Raw genomic sequence first — 17,703 nt, 5'->3', positions numbered from 1 at the left:
GTAATTCAAAGGAAATAATACGCAGTCACCCTGACAGAAATATCCTTCTTAATCCTACAGCAGGTTGGCTTCCCTGCTGGCCACAAATCCACCCACTCTCTCACCCAATGACAGATGCATGCCCTTACAACCTCCCTCCCACCTCCAGCAGAAAGCACTAAGAGCAGGCCAAAAACCTGCTTTCATTTTTTGCACTGTTTGGGCAGAAGTTGCATTAGTTTTTCCTCCGTCCCCCAGTTCCCGTTGCAGTGCGTTAATGTTAATATGCAAATAGATAATGGCACAAGGGGGTGGGAGTCGAGTGGGCTGTTGACCTGCAGCATGACCTTGGGGAAACTGTCTGCTTGCCCTTTGCCTTGGCTCCCCTCCCAAATTGTCTCTGCATTAGGACAGGGATGGTCTGATGAATAATGATGTGCTCCATGTATATGACAAGGTACTTGCTGGAGTATATGACAAATCATGCATGAAAATTAACAGCAAATTACCGTTTTTCATTCCATTTTCTCTGCTGGAGACTGAAAGGCACAAATTACCATTAAAACTAAATATGGGGAAAGCAATGGCAGAAAAACACAAAACGGTTTTCATTCTAATCATTATTACCATTGAGGACAGTATAGCTGATCTAACCTTCAGACTTCATTTGGGCCATGGAGCTAAGCCAAAACCAAATGCAGTCTTCCTGCTATACATAACAGGAAAAATACACGACTTACAATCTCTTCTGTCTCCCTCTCCAACATATTGAACTCTTAAGAAGCAGTCAGACACCTTTCCCTTTAGAGGAAATTGATACTCGCTAACGTAATTCAGATTTGCTTGTGTTTTTTGTTGTTGTTTTTCTTCCAGTTATCGAGCATATTGCATTATTCCACCAAAAATCTTTAGCAATTAAATAAATTGTTCTCAAAGTTTAAAGCTGAAAAACAGTAATGGGGAAAAATCACTCAGTAAATGCTAAGAATGCAAAGAACAATTGACCTGCAATCATTAGTGCTCAGAACAACTGACTTTCTGTGCAGTGGTCACCATTAGTAGTTGAAATTAATGTACAGAACTGTTTTTCCCTTGATCTCAAACAGAGTTCAGAAGTCTGTGAACTAGTTTGCACTTCCTATTCCCTCTGACTAAATTCAATCTCTGTCCTCATGTAAGCTTTAAAATATATTTTCCATAAACATGTGCAAGGCTGCAAGCAGAGAAGTTGCATGAATGCTTGGAAGATGTAGATACAGGCGTTGGGCTGGAGCCAAAGTACACTGAAGTCAGTGGAAATTTCCACTGAAGTTGATTGAGTGATGATCAGGGTCTTCTGCTTGTTTGAGGCTGGACAGTTTTAGTGGTGTGTGTGTGTGTGTGCTGGGATCCAAGTTCACCTCTGGAGAATCTAGCAGGAACATTAATAACAGTAAGAATGAATAAATCAAGGTATGAACTTGGAGCTCAAGTCCTCCCTAATCTTTCCTGCCCATCAGGCAGAATTTCAGGCTGCATCGTGGCATCAAAGTTTTTGGATCTACCTTCACAAGGCTTTACTGTGTCTCATCCTTTCTAAATCCCTGTTTTTTGATAGATATATCACACCAACTCCATTTCCACCTTCAAATCCTTGGCATCAAAAAGAACAACAGAGTGAAGTTGCTTCACTTCTTTGAAGCAGTTCTGCATAATATGGAACAGTGCTGGAGCACGGAGACGGCTACGGACATGAGGTGTGTGGCTATGAGCCAGGCAGAGACCTTTCATCAAGCAGTGGCTTCCTGTGAGCAGCACTGCCTCCCCTGGGCACCAGGGGACATCTCCACGGCTGGAGGAGAGCTGTGGGTGTGCGGTGGGTGCTCACAAAGCCTGGCTGCTACAAGGTGAGAACAGGAATGCTTCCTAAAGCTCTTGTGCATTCACATCACCCACCCTCCTGTGCTTTCCTTCCACTCACAGCCTGCTTGCACAGATACAACCCTGTTCCAAACGGGTGCCTCACCATTCACTGGCAGATCTGACAGCCAAGAGCAATTAAAACATGAGGAAACTGCAGCATCAGGTGCCTATTGCTCTTGAACTAGACTGGTACAGCAACTCCAAGACGCTTCTCTCCAAGGTCTGCTCCCTCAAGTTGCAGTCTCCCTTCCCCCTTTCTCCCAAACCTTCCCCTGGTGTCTGCATTTCATTTCATTTCATTTCATCACCTTGCCGTCTACCAGCTTTCATCACATACCCTCACTGAACGGTTCTTATGCCATTATAGATGGCCAGGATGACAGGAGACCACCAGGCATCAGTGACAACAGCATGCTCACCAGAATTATTTTAGATACATTTCTAACAAAGTAGGAGAATAAAACAGGGCTTATTTTTTGCTCTGCCACTGGGTTACTTTAATAATCATGAGAAAATCGCTCGTATCTTCAGTCTCTGCCTGAATGAAAACATTGTCTTAAGGGTGTTGAAAGCATGAAATCCCCTTAACAGGCATGAAATCTTAACTTGTGGCAAAGATAAAGCTACAATAAATATCTAACCAACAGCCAGACATAACAAAAGGCTTAGATAGGTTGGACAAGATAAACTACATTTTATTAGTTTAAATAGGATTAAATGCATCATCTTAGATTGAACTGATAAATAGATTATGAGTAAGAGGGAGAGGATGGCCTTGTGGACACACTGCTAAAAGATTTTTTTTTCTCTATTGTGCAACTTGTTAATCAATTTAGTAAAAAAAAAAATAATCACTAATTCAAATTCTTTATAGGTACATGCAAACATCAAAAATCATAGTAACTCTGCAAATGCCAGGATAGCTCTCTTGGAAGCAGCAGGACTGACAGCAAAGCATGAATAAACCTTGTCAATGCAAACGCCCCTTCCAATTAATCTCAGACATTTACCAGTGTCATATTTCACTTTATAATCCCACTGTGATTAATCATTTGCAGCAGAGATCACATTCCCATCGGGGTGTTTCTGAGCGCACTGAGGGCAAAGTAGCGGTACTTGTAATTTAACCACGTCTTTATTCATTCAAATTTTCACTGTTTTGGGGAAAGAATTGTCAGATAATGTAAATAAATTATAGGAAATAATACACAGCATGCACGCAGCCCAGGTCTCTAACGCTCTCCTCACAGCTGCCAGACTCTACCTTCACCTGCTTCCCCCAGGATAAGCAAGCCCCTGACAGTGGTCTTCCACCAAGGGCACGTTTACTTTCAAGATTCTCCTTCTGAAGAGAAAATAAATGGCCTTCAGGGAGAGAAAGGTCTCTCCTCTCAACAAGGAAACATCACCTCAGGCCACCCTGCCGACTACAGCACTGAGAGCAGGCCTCCAGGATGGGCACCCCAGCAGGCAGCCCCCACTGGAAGCCGTCGCAGGCATCTCTGGTTACATCAATGAGATGATTCCCTCCTGCCACTTGTCTTAGCCCGAGGAGCCAGGCACTGCCCTTGTCATTAAATGTCACCCCATGTATAGGCAGCACCATCGCTCGCTTGACCTCCCATGACTCGCTGAGTGGGGCCGGGTAGCGGATGGGTTTCTCCTCGTTTCACCGATGTTGGGCTGCATCTGAGAAGCCTTCAGCAGCCCCTGGGCAAGCAGAGGCCTCACACTGTGGAGTACTGCCCCCGTCGTGATGCTCTTTGGCATGAGAGGGTACAGAGGTGGCAGGTTATTCTCTGCTGAGGCCTCTCAGGTCAATGGTTAGAAAGGAAATCCTGTCCACCGTGACCCTTTGCAAAGAGCAAAAAGCACTGTGCAATGTGCCTCACAAAACATTCCCTAGACAAATGTGGCCATGAGCAGCCCCCCTGAAGAACAAGGAACTTTAAGGGTATTAAACACTTGACAACAGATCCCTAAACCTAAGAGACTACTGAAATGCAAGTCAGGAACACAAGGGTTCTCTCAGAAACACATTAAGACCCGTCACATGCCTGCTTGCTCTTTTATTCAATCAGCTTTAGAGTTCATGTTTCCTGGGCTTTCTCCACAAGGACAACTGCTACAGCCTTGCACTCCTTCCTCTCCTGAGATAAGAGGCAATTAAGTCAGGAAAGCTCCTGTTCCTGGGTCCCAAACCCTTCCCGCTTGGAGGATGAAATGCACACCAGCACACCCAGTGCTACGTGCCCATCACACCTCTAAGGCAGGTGTAAGTAGAGATTCGCACAGACGCGCTGCTCTGAGATGACAGAATTGATCAGATGCCTGTTTCATCAGCACAGGAACAGGATCTGTCACGGAGGAGCTGGACACAGAGCTTAGCCTGGGCTACTCTAAATTCCTCTTCAGTGAGAGACAACGGATTTTGGCATGTTTAAAGGTCACTTGGTGAGCAGATGAAAGCCTTCCATGGCGCTTTGGAGGATAGGTGTCCATGCTCTGTAGGAGATTTGGACACAGAGGACTCCATGCATTAAACTAAGCCTGCTGCCATAAGCTATCTCAAGTCAGAGGGAGGCTCATTTACCTTCCCTGCTATCTGGTGCCTCCATAGTTAGACAAAGTCCACAGGAGATGCTCAGGGCAGTTTCATAGCTGGTCAGTGGCTAGCATGTGGCATTCAACATTGTGAGTAGCCCTCAGAGACAGCTAAGCTCAAATCAAAAGCAATCTTCCAACCTGGCCCTCAGGGAAAGGCTAAATATGCACCAGCTATCTAGGAAGGGACCTGCACCACCTCAGGCTCCTGATATGAATCCTTAATAATCTGGATATTTCCAGTGACTGGTAGCGAACAAGAGAGTAGAACCATTAGAAAACTCTAACAAGTATCATTCATGAGGTTTGAACAACCTCGTCTAGTGGGAGGTGTCCATGCCCATGGCAGAGGGGTTGGAATTAGATGACCTTTAGGTCCCTTCCAACCCAAACCATTTTGTGACTCTACCGAGCGAGACAGTCAGATCACCCTCCAGTCACATAAGCACACGGTTAATGTAAAACACGGGGGGCTGAAGCCAATTAGATGACTTACATTGGTTCAAGCACACTGATCTTTCCTGCTTGATGAAGGCAGACCTATTGCTTATGAAGCTCACCCCTCTTTTAACCATACAGACAGCATTCGCTTTCCTTCTAACATATCCATAGGTCCAAAAAGGTCCATAGGTCCACATAAAGACTTCTTCCTACTAGGGTTTTGCTGCAGCATGCAGCTTCATTGGGATCCCCTCCTTGATGAAGCCACAAAGACAACCCCAGAATCTTCCAAAGGACCAAAACTGCTCAGCTCAGCCCCTCTGATACTCAAGATGGTGTGGCATCGTGTTTTCCTTTTATTTTTCTGAGCCTAAAGCCACCCAGGCTGTTCTGACAGCACATAAAGAATAGCTACAATGCAGGGGAGTTCTTAGGCATGTGGCGATGCTCATCACTGCTTCACGGGGCTGAAAAGGCAGGACACGAGTAGAGGGGAAAGACAAAAATTCTGGGTTTGCCACCCTGCGGACAGAAAAGGAGTGATGCAAACCCTAGCAAATTTATCACAGATTTCCTCCAACTGGATTTTGATTAAAACATACCCAGGAGGCAAATGGCTATGGCAGAACCCCTGCCCTAGCTGCACCCCAATGTCTGCTCAGATGGCAAGGAATGACAGCGTGAGCTGGGTGAGCTTGAAAGGTTCAGAAAAACAGCAGATTCACACGGATTTATATTACTTCATTAGTCTTACAGTTTTGAAGGCTGGAGTTTTACATGCCTGAAGTTGGCAGCACTATTCCACAGTTGAGCTAATACACATTTCCTCTCCATGCACACACACCCCCTGGATGTGTACACGTACATTTCTCTCCCTTACACATTAAATCATAGAATCATCTAGGTTGGAAAAGTCTTTCAGGGTCAGCAAGTCCAACCACAAGCCTGACCTCCTGGGTCCCATCACTACATCACGTCCCTCAGTGCCACGTCCATGCATCTCTGAAATACCTCCAGGGCTGGGGACTCCACCACGTCCCTGGGCAGCCCATTCCCATCCCTGACCATCACCTCTGTGAAGAAATTTTTCCTAATGTCCAACCTAAACCCCTTTTGGTACAATCTGAAACCATTTTCTTACTTTCTGTCACTTGTTGCATGCATATCCACAAAGACCACAGGCTCTTACCAGCACTGAAACAAATAATCCCAACCCTTAAATACATCACCACCAGCATTAACAGAGAAGGAAACTGGCTTTTATTAACCTGGAAGCACTGCCTCGAGTTTTACCATGTGTGATTTCCTATGTGAGGGAGTTTCAGGATCACAACTGCCGCAGGGACAAAGAATTCCCTCCGTGACAATTAGCCACGAGGCTGCAGCCCCAATGCTTGTATTTTAACGGGTGGACGTCATTGTCATTACAGCCACTCCACCCCATTGAGCTGTAGGGCCAAAAATAGCCTCAGCTGTCGAGCTCCATCTCTCCCCATCTCTCGTCAGAGCCATTTGTAGAAATGTGAGGAGGGTGGGGGGCTGTGCTTTCAATTGGTATTGACACCGGAGAGAAGCTCAGAGGAAAAAAAGTTCTTGCTGAGGAGAAAAGCAGCGCAGGCTTTATGCCCTGGAAATAATTCTTAAAAACAAAACAAAACAAAACACTCCTTGCTGCCACCTCTCCGCAGGAACCTTATTTATTCCAGGCTCTTCACGCACACTGCTCTTGCCAGTTTGAGGAGAAAATGCAGCAAGTACAACCACCAGCTTTAAACCTGGCTTTCCTCTCTTTTCTTCTCTCCTTTGGAGGCCAATCTTTGCTCTTTTGCTAACAAGGCCAGAAATAATTAAGCAAAGCAAATCCATAGTTGCTTCAGACCAGGAGAAGGATGGATTTCCTCCGTCTTCAGCTCCATCTTCAAATACGTTTCGCGAGACGAGACATAACTCCAGCCCAGAAACACTGACAGAGGAACAAGCTCACCCTCCCTCAGCTAGGACCACCATCCTCCACTCTCTCCGAAATACCAGATTCCCCGAGCCTACTCCTCTTTAGCTGAAGGTTTAGGTCTTACCTGGAGTCTTGTCAGGGTCTGAGGAGGTAAAAAGCTCTGGACAGGGTAACAGCCGCTTCCTACTGAGATGACAGAAGGGGGAAGGGGGAAACGGGGAACAGAGGACGTGGGGGGACCATGTTGCTTTTGGTTCCCCCCTTTCCCCTTCAGCAAAATAAAACAGAAACCCCAGCGAGGACAGGGACGTGCAGCAGGAGGTCCCCCCAAGTCCCCCGGCGGTGCCTTTGCGGCTCGGGGTTAGGCTGTGCCACCCCCTCCCCACCCCTCCTCTCGCTTGTCCTCCTCCCGTCAAATCGCTGACGTGCTTCGCTTTTCCCTCTGCAGCCCAGCTCCAAAATAGCTCCGGGTGTCATTTACCGGGGAGATTAGGTTTCCTGCGGGACAGAGGCGAAAGGGCAGCGTTTTAGGGACTCGCTGGGACAGTCCAGCAACAAGGGGGGACACATCGGAGGGGCACGTGGTCGGTGGTGTGGGGGACAGGCTGTGGTGACAGCATGGCTCAGGATGGCTTCTCCAGAGCCCGTCCCAGAGCCAAGTGATAAATGTGAAGCAGGGACTCAGGAGCGGGCTGTTGCCAGCTTATCAACACTCGCAGGAGTAATGCCTCTTTCAAAAGGCATCAGATCAATAGTGGGTTTATTTATAGCCTCCCAGGCAAGAGTTGTTACAACGGCAAACAAGCAGTGAGTTAATAACCCTAACTATATCTCCCTTTTTGCAGAACGAAGTTGTTGTGCACTGCGTTGGCAGAAACGGTGTTGAGTTGCACACGCTTTGCATCTCACAGGCCCAAGATCTTATTTTTTACCTATAAAACTGCCATTTTTTAACTATTTCCTCAACACGCATCTTGTGCTAACTCTCACTAGCAATCAAGGCTCACAATTTTGAGTTTAAAACTCAATTCTGCTAATGATATGGGAATTAGGCCAGAGCCTAGCAGAGTCCCCCACAACCACTTCACCTCCACATGGCTATCAGGAATGGGCTGTGAGATATGCTTATTTTTGGCAGGAAACAAAACAGATAACATTCTGCATGTCTGAGGACATGGGTCAGCTGAAGGCACAACAACGTGTTGTGTTTACTCACTTTCCAGAGGACAAAAACACCAGCAGGGGAGCTAGTGGGAGTGGTATTAGGGATTTTGAAAGCAGGGGCTGATAAGAGTAAAAGGGACCAAAGAGACACTGCAGAAAGGTGGCATGCTACAGCCTCATGCTCCCCACTCCTTATGAGTCAAAATACAGCCAGAAATTACCCACAGTGGATCAAAAAAATGACTATGAAGCTTAAGATTGAGGGGGGAAGGCACCTAGATCTTAGGTGGTGTTTTCCTAAGTTCCTCCAGTTGATAGAGAAAGCCCAGGCAGAAGTAGACACATCCTGGCTTGTGGTATCATCAAGAGAGCTTTGCAATCCTGAACCAGAACATGCTAAAAAGTTCCTGATATAGTTCACGATATCAATACGAACACGGTTTGATCAGAAAGCACAGGCAAGGAAAAAAGGGAGAAATTATCTCCTGAGGTGGGTACCTAATGCTGAGCCTCAGGAGATAAGGACAGGAAAACTGTAAGGCTTTGTTATCAAGTGAATAGTCTGCCAGCCAGATGGAAGGTGAAAAACTGAATCCCTTTGAAGCTGGGATTCTGGACAGTTTTCCATTCAATTTGAAGTCTGCCCATCTAGTTCATAGATGACTTCATATGACTTGGCCATAGGTAGGGTATGGCAGACGATGACAAAGTGCATGCTAACCATCCACTGCTGTCCCCACATCATCACAAAATACCACCAGGTCGGTCAGGCTCCACTGGATATTGATCCACGCACGGTGGCTGCTCCTCGTCACCTTCTGGTCCTGAACTGCCAGCACATCGGCTGAGGGATGAGGAACACCAGGACCAGCACCCAAAGCCATGGGCAGCATGCACAAAAATTGCTTTCTTTCAGACATCTCACCTGCCATTAGGAACATAAATTAGTTAATATACAATTAATATGCAACTTGTAAATTGATTACTTAATATGTAACTTTTAATATGCAGGTGATTAATATGCAAGACTCATTATTTGGAGGTGCTAAGTGTAAGAGGAATGCACCTGCATCAGCTCCACGTCGCAACCCTGTGATAATAATGGCACAAAAATCCCTTCCAACCCCCCAGCTGTGTTCCTGTTCAATTCTGCAGGCATCAGCTGAAACCACCCAGCATTGTAAGGGTGCTGACACTCCCCTGATGTGAGTGGAAACACAGGGGCATTTTTTGGAAGGGCATCCAGCTGTGCACCTTCATTCACCAGAGAGATGGACAAGGAGCGCTCCTTTATTCTGGCTTTAGGGTGCTTTTTTGGTGGTGGTGGTGGTCTGTTTTATGGAAGGCTTTTAAACAGACTTTGGTCAACGAAAGTGTGATCCTTTTATTTTGGGAGAACAATGGGGGAAAACACCAAAACTGGGTTTAGAGTTCCAGCAAATTGTCACATATTTTCCTAATGGGAAAGAAGATCCTTGTTTGAATTTAATGGGAAAGAAGACCCTTGTTTGAATTGCTCCCCATCTTTGCACATCACCAAGCCCCAGAATGGTCGAGGTGGGAAGGGACCCCTGGAGATCATCTAGCCCAACCCCCTGCCCAGCAGGATCACCTAGAGCTGTGCACAGGATGGCAGCCAGATGGGTTTTTAATACCCCCAGAGAAGGAGACTCCACAGGCTCCCTGGGCAGCCTGTTCAGTGCTCTGTGACCCTGACAGTAACAAAATACTTTCTCATATTCAGCTGGAGGCTCCTGTGTTTCACTTTGTGCCCATTACCTTGTCCTGTCACCAGGCATCACTGAAAAGAGACTGATCCCATCCTCTTAACACCCTTCCTTCAGATAGCTACACACGTTAAGACCCCTTCTCACTTTTCTCTTCTCCAAGCATATTTCCATGGAGCATTTATCCCATCACTTAACTCATCTCCTTTCAGCTCCTCTTACCGTGCCTGCCAGTACTCCGGAGTGGCATTCCCAGGCACCACAGAAATGAGTGATCTCTCTCCATGTTCTTGCACTAGCAGTTGCTTTCCTGAACTCTAACTCATTGCAGATCTCTTCATTTGAGTGGATTTCCTGAGATACCCTGAACAAAGGTCTCTAAAGCGAGATGAACTGAAGTAGCAAGGAGTTATTTATCTACCTAGAAGCTACAGCATTGCAGATATAAACTAAAGGAAGAGCTTTATATCAACTAACAAATATTTGAAACTATAGAAATAAATTATTGATATACTGATTAATAGGTTGAAGTGACCTGCATTTGAATGAAAACACAAACCATGAGTATCAGGCATGATACCCGTCCCTTCTCACCCTTTATGAAGCCAACAGCCAGCTCTTCCAGAAGGATGTCTTCCTCCCTTCAGTCCCTCCAAAGATTAGGGGACTGTGCTTTAAGGAGCAATTTCTATTCATGTGATTTTAAAATAGAGAAAAATCTTTGCTCGTGCTTGAAAAGTTTGTATCTTTGAGCTCCAGAATTGTTCATCTAAATTCTAGGTTGAAAGCAAAAGGATTCCAAAGTGATTTAACCACAGCTTGCAGAAAACAAAATGAACTGTGCTTGTTTTTCCTTCAAGCAATCAATGAAATTCTTTGAATTGCTCTAACTGGCAAGGCCTAGGGCATTAAGTCTGATTGCAACATTCCTCTTAAGTGCTACATATTTTGCAAAAAGAGGCAGGTTTTCATCAAAAAAGAAAAATAAAACAACAGTAACAAAAAGAAACAAAATAGAAACCTCTTTCTCAATCCAGGAGGTTCCCCCCCCCCCCCCCCGAAGTGATGCTGTAACAAAAATCTCAAAAGGTGTCACCTTTTTCCTTCTCAATATATTTAGCTTTCACAGAAAATGACCATAGTACAAAGGGAAATTTAAGTATTTGAGGAAAAAAAAAAAAGGAACAGAGGTACTGGATTAACTTTTTTTTTTTTTTTAAAGGCATCTTTCCAGAATTTGAGAAAAAAATAATTTGTGGACAGACAATAACAAAAAAACAAAATTGACACATGCTTGCCTGGCTTAGTATTAAAGGCTTCAACAACAACGAAATCTTACAAAGGTTCCTATGCCATCTTTTTCTGTCTTTTCCTGCCCTTAACATTAAACCTCTTTCTATGCAGAAAATATGAAACATCTGCCCCATAACTTAACCTTATATGCCCTGAATAGTGATTCTGTGAATAAGAAAGACACTTCGTGCCCTTCTGTTCTGGCAGGAAGCCTTGACGTGGCTGCAGACTGCCACCTCCACTTATCTTCTCTTTGGCCTTGGCAGACCCAGTTCTGACCCACCAGTGATTTTCCTTCCTCTCAGCTGGACCAAATCCATCTGTCTGCATGAATTTTATGCGCGATGGCCAAAGCCAGGCAAAACCCCTGGGGAAGCAGACCAGCGGGATGACTTGGGCCTTGCTAGAGACTGCCAGTCCCTTTGGGCATCCCCAAATCACAGACTCATCTAGGTTGGAAGAGACCTCCAAGATCACCTAGTCCAACCTCTGACTTAACACTAACCAGTCCATCCCGGGATGGACTCTGCTGTTTCACAAGAGCCGGGCATTGCTGATCCCAAATCTACTCGTGCTTCCTAGTAATCCCCAAATCCTTCACAGAACTGCACCTAGACAAATATACCCATGCTGTCACTGAGCACTCCATTGTTATTAACGCCTTCCCTCTCAAAGAACTTCATATATTTCTCAGACCTCTTCTCAAATCAGTGATTGTGGAGCTCTAAATCTGACTTGCTAAGGTCATGATACACCCTGTCAGAATCAGGTTTTCAGAAAAATGTCAGTGTGCCCACAGCAGAGCCTGCTCCATAAAGCCTTTTGTTCTGACACTACGTCACACATCTGGCTGCAGCCTCCTTTTACTGGGTAAAAATAAAAAGTTTCAGACGTGTTTTGACACCTCCCCTGATTTACTGAATGTTCAGCCAATCCTTTCCTCAATCTTTTTTAATCATTCATATAATTGTAAAATGTTTATCATCATTAAATCGCTTGCTCCTTGCACCTTTTTCACACCGCAGCTTTTCTTGACTATTTCTCTAGGCTCATTCCTTTTCAGGCACACACGTACATCCCAGCTAGAAGCCTGACCTCACAACCAAGCTCTGTTTCTAGGTAGCCTACAAACCTTCCTTGATTACCTTGGCTCCATCCTGAACAGGGGTGCCAGCATTTCTCTATGCATAACTAAAATCCTTCTGCACACAGCAGCCCCATCCATTATACCTAAACTTCTCCCAGCCTCCTGCATATGAGCCCAGGTGAAAAGCAAGCAAGGAAGTGCCTCCCTGTACAGCTGTATGTAAAGTGCTCCCACTAGTCTTGGTACAGCTGATAAACTTTTGAAGGAACATTCCCCAGTACCCACTTTCCATTACACAATCTGACATTCCTCCTAAGCTCTACCGACACATACCAGAACCCAAAGGGTAGGGAGACAAAGCTGTAACCGACATGGCCAGACTCTTCTGATAGATAGAGGAAAAGGACAAGACACAAAGTCACAAGGAAAAGCCAGACTGGATACAAGAAAAATGAAAGCCTTCCTTATGAGTGGTGCAGCACCCAGAGAGGCTGGGGGATCTCCATCCATGGAGAAATGCAGAATTGGAGTGGACAAGGTCCCAGGCTATGAAATTTGCCCTCCTTTGAGCAGGCAGAGAAGTATATACCGTAGAAATCTCTTCCAAGCTTACATATTTCATGATCCTGAGCTAATCAGTTCTTCTCTTAAGTTTTGTACAATACTTCTGTCCCTGAAAGCTGTCTAATACTTCCTAGATGTTACATGGATCATTTTTGATGTAAAGGGAATAAAAGGAAGATTAGGAATCATTAGTTTCTAGATTGATTCATGAAGAGGACAAAAGTGCACTATTAGAGACAGACACCAGATATATTTCTTCTTTTACACCAAGGGCAGTGCAATTGTCATTACTAAATAATATTATTTGTAGAAAACATTCACTTCTGAAAATAAAATTGTCCTCATAAAACATTTCCATTGCTTTTAAGACCTCACTATGTCTTCCATGGATGTTTTTCTTTGCATTTTCTCTCATCCCTTCCTTTCTCTTATAATTTCACCTCTTCAAAACACTCCCTACCTCCTGAAAACATGCATTCTTGAAGAGCAGAGGTAGTTATTTATTACCCTTGTTTTTCAAAAAGCAGCATTTATTTCTAAGCACCTGACATTTTCATGAAGGCAAGGGTCCAAAACATTATCATAGTAGGCTCCTATGACCAAGTGTTTTATCACTGAGTGTCAGTAGTTCACTAGCTCTTGCCTTGCCAACATAGCAAAGTTAGAAGCTTTTATATTGGATACATTAGAATTTAATCCTGATGCAAGTATGGTTTTGCTTGTCAACGACTTCTTTGTTGAGTGGTGAAGATCTTCAAGAATATGCAAACACCTTGGACCATGCACAGACAACTGAAGAGACCATACAGGAGCTGGTCAGAAGCTTTTGTACATAAATATTCAGACAATAACAGACTATCAGAAGAAAGTAGAAGCTGATTTACTTTATGGGATGCCTGTCCCATGAGAGGTTTAATCCATTTCAAAGTTACCCCAAAGTAATGTCTATTTTTAAGCATTTAAGTAGCACCACTGATGTCAATGGGATGAGTCAGATGCTCGAAGCTGGTCGTATGTATAAAGCTCTTGCTTGATAGTGATTTCAATTAAGGAAGAGGTGTCAGCATTGATAAAATGGTCTCATTTTCTCATCCCAAACCTTCTCCAGACCTTACCCAAGGCTTGTCCCAGTGCCTCCAGAACACTGGTGTTTGACCATCACCTCATCCCTTCTTCTGCCTCTCCAGCTCACCCAACTGTTGTACTTCATCATTAGCTGAGCTTGTAGTGACACAGACACCATCATCCTCCTGCTAATACACTGCCTTGCGATAGGTGACCATGAACATTTTACTTAAATATTCCGATAAAAACAAACCTCTGACACCAGCAAGATAGTTTATTTCCCTCCTCAACACCTGCAGTTTCATATGGCTAATCCTTCCAACTAAGCTTTTTCTTCTTCTGGACATTTGAATCTTGATGTAATTGCCCTACAGGCTCTGTTATGGTGATCTGACAGGATAATGTAAAATCATCTTTTGCACTACAAGCCCTATGCAAACAGGCTAGGCATTACATATTGGTTGAAAACGTGCAGGTGGATCACAGAAACAATGAAGTGGTGCTCCATCAATTCAGCTAGATTGCTTTTCTAAAACTTTTGATATTGATTGTCCACACATCTTTAAGGTTCTGATAAGCCTTTTGGTGAGAAATCCTATTTTTCACCTTGAGTGATTCTGCATTGCAGTATTAACCAGAAGCTTTTAGTGTCACGCTGATACAACTACACTGACTTAAACTCAAGCAGAGCTTGTGTCCTCCCATATTTACATCAAGAATTGTCATGCCAGCCTCCCTACCACAGAAACCAGAAGGAACTCTTTCATTCAGTAAGTCTGTAACACTGTGAGATGGAAGAGGGAAATCAGAAGTGGGTCCTGAGAGTTATGTAATATATGAGCTTCTAGAAGATTAGACAACTACATATGCAACACTGCCTACATAAGAACTGAAACTCACTCTTACCTACAGAAGCCACTCTTTTCTTCTACTTATTCATGGAAACATAACCCTGCAAATTTCAGAAGCCCTTAATCTCATCTACATTTCTCAGAACAGCTTATAAGCAAATTTAAAGCTCATGCCGTAAGGAATTATTTCAGTAAGTCAGGATGCCCATACAGCTCCTCCACATTGCGTGTCTTGCATGCAGGGCTCTGCACAAAACCAGCTAGCTGCGAGTGAACAGGCAGTGGGAAGCCTGGCCTCTAATGCAATCATGCTAATAAAGAAGGAAACAGAAAATGAGAAATATTATATTTGTTTCAAACAAGCTGTAAGCTCTGTGAAGAATTGTCACTGAAGATGTATTTAGGGAATTTCCAGATTGTCAGTCACTTGGTAGCCAGTTGTTCTGACACATGTGCACTCTTGCACTCACAAAACCATACAGAAATTTAAAAGCAGATTTTTCCTAACAGTGATTTTGCCATTACAGCCCATATTCCAGCTATCTGCATCTATAAAGTCACAGTAGGAACTACACTGGCTCCCGATTTATGTGCAGAGCTGTGAAAAGGAAATAAATATTTGAATACTATGTATTACTATATTATATTAAACGTTATACTTTTTATTTTGCTTTCTTGAAAACACAAAGTAAAACAATAAAATGATGGGACTGAGTTAAAAATCTTATGTTAAAAGCAAAAACCTACTAGCTTCACATTCAAGTTCACAATTTGTGAAAGTTTTTTGTTTGTTTGTTTTTTAAAATGCAACATCAATGGTTTGCTGTGACAGATTCTTCGACCACCATCAAAGACTAGAAAAGTCACAAATGGGGGTGGAGGCAAGGAAAGGGGGATGGAAGGAATAAGGGAGAGGCGGTGAAGAGCTGCATTTGAGTTATATGTTATGTACTACCTTCAGTAATGGCTTACCCAAGGCAGAACTATCTGGGAACTGTATATTGGAAAAAAAAAAAAAAAAAAAAAAAAAAAAACAGCAGAAGCTACTTGGCAGGCTGAAAGGCCCATCTAAAATAATGTTTTGTAATAAAATTGATGAGGCAGTCAGTGGCTCTATTAGGAGGAAAAAAATCCCAACAGCTGGTACACTGGTACTCCCATTGCTAGTACAAGCTAGATCTGTTTCTAGGACAACACATTAGTGAGGAAATTAAGACGACACTGCCACTTTTCTGGTTGGTCATTACTTCCCTTTTAACAGCTAGACTGAGGTCTTTATGCCAAATCTGTTTTCTTCATTCAGCACATCCATCTTCTGCTTTCCAGGCACCAATCCTAAAGAAATAAAACAAATATTTCAGGTTTACGTTTGCTTATGATCTACTTGCAGTATCATTGAGCACAACAGATTTTATTCCTTAAACAGTGTAAAGGAATGATGCTTCTTTTAGGAAAATATACAGTGTAACCGAATTCCTCACTTACTGGGCTGTGTTTATCTTGCAACTCAACACTCATGAAACAGAGATCTATCTATCTATACACATCATGATTCATCAGCTAGAAGTCAAAGGTCTTCTCAGGAACTTTTACAAGCTAGTACCGTGGAAAGTGTTTTTTATATGGGACTATTACTCAAATCCTAACAGTAGAACAAAATTGAATGGCTTTGTAAAATAAAAACCAAGCTACCAAATGCATATTCCACATACTTTCAGTTTACATTATTTAACGACCACCGTTAGATAACCAAACGTTATCAGATTAATAGGGGGGTGAGTAACAGACCAGAACATTTCACTGTGGCTGTTTTCTGAAGCATCTTCCCAGGCAAGTGGCCAGCATGGTTGTACAGAAATAGCTGCGACTATTCCATTACAGGTGTTTTGGAACAAGCATCAAAGCAACCCATCTGTACTTGAGCAAAAGTAGAGATACTCATCAGCAGAGGCACGTTCCTCTAAAGATGTGATAAATAACAGCGCTTTGGAAATCCTGTTCTCTATGTAAAAGGAAAAAAAAAAAAAGTTTCTTTTAGTGACCCCAGAGCAACAGAAACCTGCTGAAAATAAGTGAATAGAGCTGGGGTCCAGAACCCAGACAGCTGCTTCCATTACCTCAGTAGGCATTTTTGTAGGAAGACTTCAAATGTTTCTCTTACGTTATCATGCAAGCCATCACAGCTGTAGTGGCACTGAGGTTGTTTAGTAACCTAAATTCCTATGGCTTGCCAGAAGTGACATCCCTTGATCAATCCCCAAGCAAAGACTTCAACCCAAACCCACGCAGGTGCAGCGGGATGCCTCAGGAAACCACTGCGACCTCCCTCCTCAAGCCACATCTGACACTGCTGCTGTCATTCTGAGCCTTCACGTACATGCCCTGGGTGCCACAAGAATCTGTGCAATACAGGAAATGCAAGAATTTGGGGATTTCAGAAACAAGAACCAAATTAGTTTGTAGAGCTTTGGTTTTGGTGGAACTCTTGCAAAGCTGAGCTATGGAAAAAGAGCTCAATGACTTCATGTTAAGGTATCTAACATACATAAGTCATTTCAATCTAGAGATGTGCTGCTTGCAAATTGCAGATTTGTATTATTCAAAGCACCATCAAATCTTAATACAATTGTTTTTAGTGGAACTTTTATTCTTTTCCTGCATGCCACCAGCAAAGAAAATGCTGTAAGAAAAAGTTTTAAACTCTAAACTAAGGAACATTTATTCCTTGCAAGGTTTGAAATTTCACACTAGACTCCAAAAGACAAACAAGCTGAATCCTTACATTGGCTGTGCAAGGCTTGACTTGCTACCAGTAATATATCCATGAAGTATGCAAGACAGGATTAATCTCATCAGCAACATAAGTAACAAGAGATAGTCAACTTATGCCCCATCTCTAACTAGGGGAAAAAACATGGGCCCTTTCAGCCAATGTGACCTGCCAGGCTCACATTACATGTCTACGTGTTGTCGAGAGAAAATCACCCTTGACCCTTACAAAGTGTTCAGCTATTATATGCAGAATAGATAGGATCCTTGAAAACCCGTAAAGAACTGCTGACCCAGTGTGAATAA

At 43.6% G+C, this 17,703-nt stretch overlaps 1 protein-coding gene across 13 annotated transcripts in view; it reads right to left on the bottom strand.

The window, feature by feature from the left end:
* OBSCN (obscurin, cytoskeletal calmodulin and titin-interacting RhoGEF) overlaps positions 1-7,224 on the bottom strand; it is a 185,601-nt gene extending 178,377 nt beyond the window's left edge. For all 13 annotated transcript variants that reach the window (XM_082754701.1, XM_082754709.1, XM_082754707.1 and 10 more), the window contains exon 1: positions 7,002-7,224. The gene's annotated coding sequence lies outside the window, so the exon portion shown is untranslated. The remainder of the gene's footprint in view (positions 1-7,001) is intronic.
* Between the last annotated feature and the right edge of the window lie 10,479 nt (positions 7,225-17,703).

Source organism: Aythya marila (genome assembly GCF_965140915.1).
Source record: "Aythya marila genome assembly, chromosome: 2".
NCBI lineage: Eukaryota > Metazoa > Chordata > Aves > Anseriformes > Anatidae > Aythya > Aythya marila.
The sequence above is the reverse complement of the archived record's forward strand: the minus strand, read 5'-3'. Positions and strand labels throughout refer to the sequence as shown.